At 42.6% G+C, this 9,604-nt stretch overlaps 1 protein-coding gene across 1 annotated transcript in view; it reads left to right on the top strand.

Moving 5' to 3' along the window:
• Window positions 1-9,604, top strand: part of VAV3 (vav guanine nucleotide exchange factor 3) — a gene marked incomplete at its 5' end in the record, with an annotated part of 298,809 nt that overhangs the window by 235,996 nt on the left and 53,209 nt on the right. The gene's annotated exons all lie outside the window — the stretch shown is intronic.

Genomic DNA, 9,604 nt, shown 5'->3' with positions numbered 1-9,604 from the left:
AGCAGGAAAGACTGCTGGGTCGAGATTACCCCAGCTAGATACTCATCTAACCTCCTCCTGAAGACCCCCAGGGTAGGGGAGAGCACCTCCTCCCTTGGGAGCCCGTTCCAGACCTTGGCCACTCTGACTGTGAAGAAGTTCTTTCTAATGTCCAATCTAAATCTGCTCTCTGCTAGCTTGTGGCCATTATTTCTTGTAACCCCCGGGGGCGCCTTGATGAATAAATACTCACCTATTCCCTTCTGTGCCCCCGTGATGAACTTATAGGCAGCCACAAGGTCGCCTCTCAACCTTCTCTTGCGGAGGCTGAAAAGGTCCAGTTTCTCTAGTCTCTCCTCGTAGGGCTTGGTCTTCAGGCCCTTAACCATACGAGTGGCCCTTCTCTGGACCCTCTCCAGGTTATCCGCATCCTTCTTGAAGTGCGGTGCCCAGAATTGCACGCAGTACTCCAACTGCGGTCTGACCAGTGCCCGATAGAGGGGAAGTGTCACCTCCTTGGACCTATTTGTCATGCATCTGCTGATGCACGATAAAGTGCCATTGGCTTTTCTGATGGTTTCGTCACACTGCCGACTCATGTTCATCTTGAGTGAACATGAGTCGGCATGTTCACTCCCACTAGGACTCCAAGATCCCTTTCCACTTCCGTGCCACCCAGCAGGTCATTCCCTAGGCTGTAGGTGTGCTGGACATTTTTCCTCCCTAGGTGCAGCACTTTGCATTTCTCCTTGTTGAACTGCATTCTGTTGTTTTCTGCCCATTTGTCCAACCTGTCCAGGTCTGCTTGCAGCTGTTTCCTGCCCTCCGGCGTGTCCACTTCTCCCCATAGCTTTGTGTCATCTGCAGACTTGGACAGAGTACATTTCACTCCCTCGTCCAAGTCACTGATGAAGACATTAAAGAGTATCGGTCCAAGGACCGAGCCCTGCAGGACCCCACTGCCCGCACCCTTTCAGGTCGAAACCGACCCATCTACCACGACTCTCTGGGTGCGACCCTCCAGCCAATTCGCCACCCACTGGACTGTGTAGTCATCCAAGTCACAGCCTCTTAACTTGTTCACCAGTATGGGGTGGGATACCGTATTGAAGGCCTTCCTGAAGTCCAAGTATACGACATCCACCCCTCCTCCTGTGTCCAGGCGTTTCGTAACCTGGTGCATATCTCCAGTCAGGTTGTGAAGTCTTCATGGCAAGGACCATGACTTTGTGGATGCTCATACAGTACACAGCACAATGAGGTCACAACCCTGGTTGCAGTCTCTTGGGTGCTATAATACAAATGATGATGATGGTGGTGATGACTTAATCTTAGATTCACAAGCTTAAGTAAACTCTAGCACTCAGTTCCCAATCTATACTGGATTGGACCATTTCCACAGTTAGTGATACTGGAGGATCACATTTTTGGATAATGAACCTGAATTTCCAAGGAAATAGAAGGGGCTTGCCACTTCCTCATTGTTTGTCTTGCAGGTGAATGTGGTTTGAGAGATACTAACCTGAAAGAGTAAATTTGGGATAAAGGGTATGTCTGTAAGCACCCAGTCATGACTTCAGTGAAGCATAGATACACTCAACCAAGGTTTAAGTTAGGTAGCTCGAGTATTGGTAGTAGTCCTGTCATGGCAACTTGGAGCTCAGAGTGGCTTACTAATTGCTCAAGTATTTAAGCTGCTCCTTAGGTTCCAGCTTCTGCTGTATTGCATTCTGATCTGTTATAGCTTTACACTATTAGTACCTGAGCTAGCTAGTTTCAAACTAGCTTGTGTATGTATGTCTACCTTACGCAGTAGGCAAACTCCAGTGTATGCAGGGGCAGATCCAGAGGGAGTGCAGTGGCATGGTTGCACTACCCTTTCAGACCATGCTACAGGAACAGCAGCCCAGGACTTTTAAGTCCCTGAATCAGGCAAGAATTCCCACCCCCTCCCATCTCTTCTCAGCACTCTCTCTCTTCTCTTTTGTGCTCAGTGGCACATTCCCTCCTCTCCCATTCCCCACTTCCTCTGTCAGCCACTTCCACTGTGCCCAGCTGACCCAGAGGTGTGGGGAGCTCCAGAGCCACTCATACTCAGCTCCAGCTGGGCTGCGGAGGGAGCTGCACTTGGCTGGGGACAGCGGCAGTGGGAGGGTTCCCTCTCTCATCCACATCCCCTCGGGTGTTCCTCACCAGCCTGACAGCAAGCGCATGGAGGGGGAACCCATCTGCTGCTGCTGTCCCCAACTGAGCCCAATTCCCTGTGCAGCCACTCCCTGTAGCCCCAGCTGGGCAGGAGTTGGGCAGGCATGGCTGAGATAGCAGCGACAGGAGTAAATCTCCCTGTCCTCTTCCTGCATCTGGAGCTGTAAGTAGAGAGGGTGAATGGGGGGAATGGGAAGGAAAAGGAAGTGTTGCAAGCACAGAGGGAAAGGAAAGAGAAGCTGAGAGCTGGGTGGAAGAGATTCTTACCTGATTCAGGGACTTGTTAAAAAAAAAAGTTCCCCATTGCTGCTCCCATGGTGTGGTTTGCCCATTCCAGGAGGGAGGCTGGAAGTGTAGCACTGGTAGCTGCTTCTGCACCCACTTCTTTAAAATCCAGAGTCTGCCTGTGAGTGTAAGCCTTACCTAAAGTATTTTTGTGGGGATTGGGACTATATGCTATAAACTTAGGTGGTGGAAGGCCGGGGCTAATGGGGCTTAGCACCCCCAAACTAATTTCATGGCAGCTGGTGGCAGCAGCAACAGCATCGCTATGCCCCGCTGTCGCAGCGCCATGCCCAGTGCCCCCACCGCCGTTGCATACAGCACCAGCATGCACCGGCCACACAATTCCCCTGTGGGAGGGAGGGGCAGGGGTCAGCCCCTCAAATAATATTTTCTTCCACTGCCTATGGGTCAGTAGACGTTGGGTCTTTAGATCAAGCCCCAGATATTTGATGACTTAGGGTGCCTGTACACGAGCAGGGAGGCTGGTCTGATGTGTTGTAATTGTAATTCCAGCATGTTGGAACAGACTCAGTTAATCGAGTCTGCTGGAGCATGACAATTACCATGTTCCAGCAGCCTCCTGCATCTCATGCATTAGTGCCCCTGTATTTAAAATGGCATTTGACAAGCTTTAGATAAAGTGCCCTGGACACCATTTTGAAGCACAGAGGCGCTGATACACAAGATACATCAGGCACTTTATTAGAGTGGTTCTAATTAAAGCCCCCTTCCTCCCCTCCCCCCCCCCCCCACCCCCCCCCCCACACACACACACTCTCAGAGCATGTGTATAAATGCCCTTAGAAACAGACTCAAGCTATAGACTATTATGACATGGTCATTTTCAGCTGAGTTGGACTTATGCTTTTCAAGATTCATGTTAGCTTTTACTGAACTTTTCAGTACAAACAGTGCTCATTTTACATAGTTCTGGAAATAGTAGATAGTATATCTGTAAATTTGCTGATATGCCCCATTTTTCCTATATGTTATTCTATTATCCTGCATGATAAAATGATCTGTACTTAAGGCCTAAATTAGCAGTTCCCAACCTTTATTTGCTGCAACTTGCTGCTGGGAGCAGAGCATGGTGGTGGTGGCCTGGGGGTGAGAGAGCTCCCGGCATGAGGCGCAGCTTGTCTTTTGTGTGCAGTGCCACCGGAATTGCCCCCCCGTGACCCTGATTTGGGTCACGGCCCAAGGTTGGGAACCACTGGCCTAAATCAAGATTTTGAGTGTTTCGCAATAATAGGGTCTAATGTCTATTCTGAGAGATGAGATGGGTTATAACTGTGCAAGCATTATATCTGTTTTAGATAGGAATAGTGTTGCTATATTTTATTCTCTCACAAGCATCCTTAATTGAAGCTAGGGGACTTTCAGTAGTGTTTGTAGTTAGAGGGATTTTTTAAGGCACTAATATACTCATCGTTTTAAGTGCCTGTGATTCCAAATACAGTTGGTATCCTTGCATAATTTTCATAATGTCAGACAGTATGGAATATGTTTGCCTTCCAGAAGTACTTGTAACTTGCTATTAGCAAATCAATACGATATGACATAGGAAAAGCTAAGCAGTTTTTGTGTACTCATTCCCTTTGCCACCATTTATTCCCAGCCATTTCTTCCATGAATATTTGTGATGTATAGGCTAGGCTTGGCAGAATTTGATTTTTATTTTTTTATAATTTTGACAACTAATATCGATGTTTACTTTTAAGCATTTATTTTGATTTATCAATTTAAGTTAAATTAATGACCAAAAAATCTTCTGCCCCCGTGATGACAAAAAAGGAACAAAAAGGCCAAGAAAACACCAAAACTTGTATCCTTTCTAACTAGAGTCTTTCTCCCCATGTACCAGTGCCACCAATAGGCTGCTTTGCCTCTTTTTCCAGTCTCTCCCTGGTTCTCTGCAGCTGAGTTGTCCCACTCAGGCATCAGGAACTCCCTGCCACTGCTTCATACACCTTCCTCCAAGGCCTCTGCTTCTGGTCCAGTTTGAATATTCTTTCCCATCTCCCTCCCTCTAGGTAGGGGTTTAAGCAGCCTATCATCTCCTTCCAATCTACTTCCCAGCTCCTATGAACAAGTACCTAACTGCTTAATTGACAGGTCATTAGGCTGCCCACCGTTTTCCTCTTTAAAGAAACGAGCCTTCTATACTTTAGCCTGTGACTTCCTTCTGCTCTTCCCCTCTATTTTCAATTATTAATCATGGAAATATTTTTTTTTGTCAGGCTATGTGTGTGAGATGAAATGGACATTTGTTGATGTTTACCAATAAAACTCGAATCCTGCCAAACCTATATATGTAATGCACTCTATTTTATGTTGATGGGCCCTCGGACCAAAAAAAGGCTATGCCTTGACTCAGACTATACACTTACCTAAATTTAATGAAAGTAATGCTCGTTAGCCACAGGAAAAGCTTGTAATGAGATTGTTGCATTCTCTAAAGGCTTGTTACTTTGTTTCTTAGAATGCTTATCCTAGTACTAGCACTGCTGAAATATAGAGGACCCAGTGAGTTCAAGGTTGCTTTAGGACAGGTGTATTGAATATGGCCCATGGAACCATTTCATTCTGCTCATGAGGTTCCTGGGTGGGGGCAGGAATCTGGGGGCAAGACAAGTGTGGGTGAGGCCCACTACCTAATTTCAGGGTTTGGAGCCCATTTAGGGACCCGTATTAGTGGCAGTAGGGTGAGCAGTTGTTGAATTAACCTCTGCGGGTCCTTGAGTTGACATAGAGGCTCAGGCATCCAAGGCATTTAACACCATTGCTGCTTGTCCTTTTGTTGTACGGTGGGGTTGGATTCAGTCTTCAAGGAACCCCATAGTCCAGATGCAGCCTGAGAAGCCAAACAAATGTAACATCCCTGCTTTTGAATCCTTGTAATTAATGATTCCTAGTTGGTTGCACCATTAATGTAGAGTTAAGTAGTGAGTATTGAGAGGTTATCTTACAAGTGAGGCCAGAAGTTCCTATGTGCTTAAGCTTATGTGAATAACCCATGTTTCTTATAACATAACATAGGTAACAATGTGGATCGACTGTGTGTTGAACAGAAGCAATTTATGTTCTTATGCACTATTTTATATGAACAGATTATGCTGTAGTTGAAATTCTGTGGGAAGAGCTTTAATAGAAGGAAGAAAAGGATATTCAGCATGTTCAAATTCCTGGGTAATGTCATAATTTGCTATACTATAGTCAACAAGTTCTGTAAAACTTTCATCTTTTTTTCCCTATATATTAAAATGATGGTCGAGACAGCTCCCTCCACTGAAACTTTTCCTGTCTTGAATAATACATATTATCTTCCAGTTCATTGCTTTAACATCTTTAATTGATAGAAGTTATTTGCATGTCTGGATTTGCTGGGATCTCACATTAGTTTATAGACTTTGATTCAGGCAGTTCCATCATTGGAGATTGGAGGTTCTTTTTTAAGTCCTTCGTTAGAACTTATAGTAGTTCTCACTTTGAGTATCTGAGTCACTTCCCAGACCTTGTGAAAATCTCTCTGTGGAGTAGATATTTATGTTCTCAAACCTCGTGTTAGGCAGGGTACACAGTGCACCAGGGAAAATAATTTTAATAGTCATTACTACATTACTAATCTATGCAAGATAACACTTTTATGATTTGGCAGACTGAAAGTTTGATGTTCTTGGATTAAATATATTAAATGCTCACAGATTACAGGAGCAAGTAATGGCATGATAATTCGTTGCATCTTTACTTCTAGTCTAGTTGAAGGAAAAACAGTTGCACTTTTATTTGAAATTTCATTTTGAAATGCCAGTATTCTCAGAGCTGGAACTTGTCTTTCAAATTCTTTTATTTTAGCTACAAAGCATATTTCATAAACTAGATTGAACCTAAAGTCTTAATAACAGCAACAGCTGCAGAACAAAAAAAAAAAAAAGGGGGGTTTGCTATGTATGCATATGCCTGTGGTAGTACCCCTTAGAGCCTGGACCTGGACCTATAAGGTACTTAGTGCCCCCAACTCCCAGTGAAGCTTGCAAATTTAGTAGAGGATGCTTATTGCCAGTGTCACCTGGCAGAACTACTATATGGTGCACATGGCAATCATCAGTTTTGGTATCAATAATGCATCCAAAAATGGATAGGTCACTGAAATTAACACAATACTTAACAGGAAGCAAAAGATCTTCAAATATGATTATTTGTGCTGCCATCATACATTGTAGAACTAAACATGGGTCTTTCTTTTTTAAGGTACTGTACAAATACATAGTAAAAAGGTCATCTCAGCTCAAAGACCTTACAATCTGAGTATAGGACAGGAGGTAACAAATGGATGGGAGCACAATATTAGCCAGTATGATAGGCAGTGTTCATAGCATGTTGCCAGGTTAACTGTCTTTCCAGGTTTCGCAGCAAAGGAAAATTATGAGAGAGGACATGAAGGAAGATGAGATAGTGTTGCTGAGAATAAGACTAAAAAAATAGATCCAAATCTATTCAAGTTAACAGGGTTCTTCCCAGTGACTTCAGTCTGCGACTTCAAACTAAATACTTCATTCTTGTTTAAGCAAAGTGGGTTTTGCTAGTGATTACTGAAGGATGTGGGCTGAACTGAATAAAGTGTGTTTTAATTATATGCAAGAATTCTAGGTTTGGTGTAGTTTACATGATCAGTCTCGTGCTCCTTTTTTTACAATTCTGTTGTCTGACACAAAAGAGGGTCATAGGAAAGTAGGGCTGGAAGGGAAATCATAAGGTCATCTGGTCCAGAGCAGGAGCATACCTGAGTGTGCCATCCCAGTGCTCTTGAAAATTTCCAGGGACTCCACTACCTCCCTAGTAGCATATCCTTATGCTAGGTAGGCGCATTCTGAACACAATTGATCGGTTTCTTTAGAATTGCTGAGTATCCCTGCACTTCCAGGTAAAATGAAAATGGAGAATACAATGTGCTTCATTTAAAGTCCATAGCCTTTGGATTGAAAAAAGACCATGTACTTACCTCAAGTAGACACTTACCCAAATTTAATGCAAGCAGTGCTTGTCAGATATGCAGTGCTGTCAGTGCTGTGCTAATAGCAGCCACAAGACACTCACTCCCATCATTTTCAAGACTTCTAATAGTTTTGGAGGCTGCTTCTAGAAGCAGCCACCATGGAAGTGGCTAACTCTTATCATTTTCAAGGCTTCTAATTATTTTCAAGGCAGCTGTTTGTGGTGCAGTTAAACTGAACACGATTTAAGCTACAAAGTAGATAATGGGGGTGAAGAAGTGACATTTTTCACATGATTTGTCCCTTGAAAGCACTCTACAGACATGACTTAACGTGTGCATGGCTGTGCAGTGCTTTTAAAATGGCTAGTTGCACAAAAAATTAACCGTTGTCAAATGAGGTATTATATTAAGGTGCTCTGCTTTAGAGCACCTTAGGGAGCTTGTGTTCCCTTAAAGATTAATCTTTCATGGAGGGGTGGGGGCAGGCTGGTGCAAGCATCAGCCCAGCCCTGCCCCTGGGGATGTCAGCGGGGAGGGAGAGGGAAGTGAGTAGCATGTTGCTGCTGGCTTGCCCAGCCTGAGCTGGATGGGGTGGGAGGGAGCGGGGTCTGTTGGGTTGGGTGAGGAGTGGGGTCTAACTCATGGTGCTGTATGTAAAGCACCATGAACTTATGTAGGCACCCTTAAGGGGTTTATTCATCTAACCAATATGCAGATGACTGATATTTGTTAAATATAAGCAATAGAGAAAAAACTGGGGTTAGCATCATGGTATGCATTTAAGGTGATATGCATATAAATGGAGTGCACTGTAAGATCATACATGTTGCTGGTTAATTTACCAGTTCCAAGTGTTGACATTTTTATTGTTAAGAAAGTAGGGTCAACAGTGAAACATTTAGTCATCTTAATTTCATCTCCTGATGAGAACACTGCAAGGGTGACATTTAAGTATACTGTATGCACATGCTGTAAACATTTGAGTAAGATAAACTAAAATCACCTGATGTGACATTTCATAAAGCAAATAATTTTTTAACATAAATTTGCTTAGACTTTAAATTAGGTCTCAAAGGTGAAAGGTGCCAGCACATGCTGGCAGCTCATTTATCAGGTATGCAATGCTGTCTTCTAATGTATTGCCACAGGGAAGCTTTATTGCATAGGACAAAGTTATCAGGCTTGTAAATAGGTACTAATCTATATTACTGCAGTCATTCTTTTACAGCATTAATTCCATTCAACATCCCACACAGACAAAATTTGTTTGTGATGAATCAGTTACATCAGTATATCTTCAGAAGGGTGGCAACCTGATTAAATATATAAATAAAGCCAGAATTGGCATTTTTTCTAGATGTTATAAAGATATTTAATTGATTTTTAGTTCTAAGTGTACTCAGTAACATCATTTACTCAGTAACGTCGTTTAAAGTAGTAGTAATTATTCCATTTCTAAAAGCAAGTCAAATTGTATAGAGATGTTATGATTTTGTCAGCATTTAGCTTGGTATTTAGTCATACTTATTGAAAATACTGTTGGTTGGTTACTTCTGTGCTCCATGCAGTTAGTGTTTTATATCAAATCAAATTATGGGTGTCCGTATCTCTGAGTATAAATATATGATAGTAATGAACTTTGCAAACAACAATTGAAAGCCAGGTTTTAAGTCCAGCGATTCCTTGTCTCAGGAGCAAGATGTTAAATTATGTCAACTCAGAAAACTGAACTTTGTTTTTTCTCATATGTTTTTATGAGGTTATTCTAGTAGTTAACCTAACATAATTTCTACAAAATGGATCAATTGGATTACCTAGTAATTCTAGCAGTCTTTAACTCCCAGGTTTAGTGACATACAACTAAATTGGATAGCAGTGTAAAAGATAAATATAAAAATAGATCTGTATTTTTTAACAGAATCTTTCTGTGACAGTTCACAAAGTGGGGAAAAAAGTGTTTTGCTTAAAAAATTAAAGTCATTTTTATGTTTCTTGTATTTGTTACACAGTGAGCACTTGTTTCCTCTGATCATTTTAGGGTACTTCTGTAATGCTGCATTGCAGTGATTTGAATGCAATATACCAACCGTCTAATATTTCACTTGTCTTTTGAACAATGTCTTTTCTTACATAGTTGTA

The sequence above is a fragment of the Alligator sinensis genome, unplaced genomic scaffold (assembly GCF_000455745.1).
Source record: "Alligator sinensis unplaced genomic scaffold, ASM45574v1 scaffold535_1, whole genome shotgun sequence".
Taxonomy (NCBI): Eukaryota; Metazoa; Chordata; order Crocodylia; family Alligatoridae; genus Alligator; species Alligator sinensis.
This window is presented reverse-complemented; position numbering and strand designations above follow the sequence as displayed.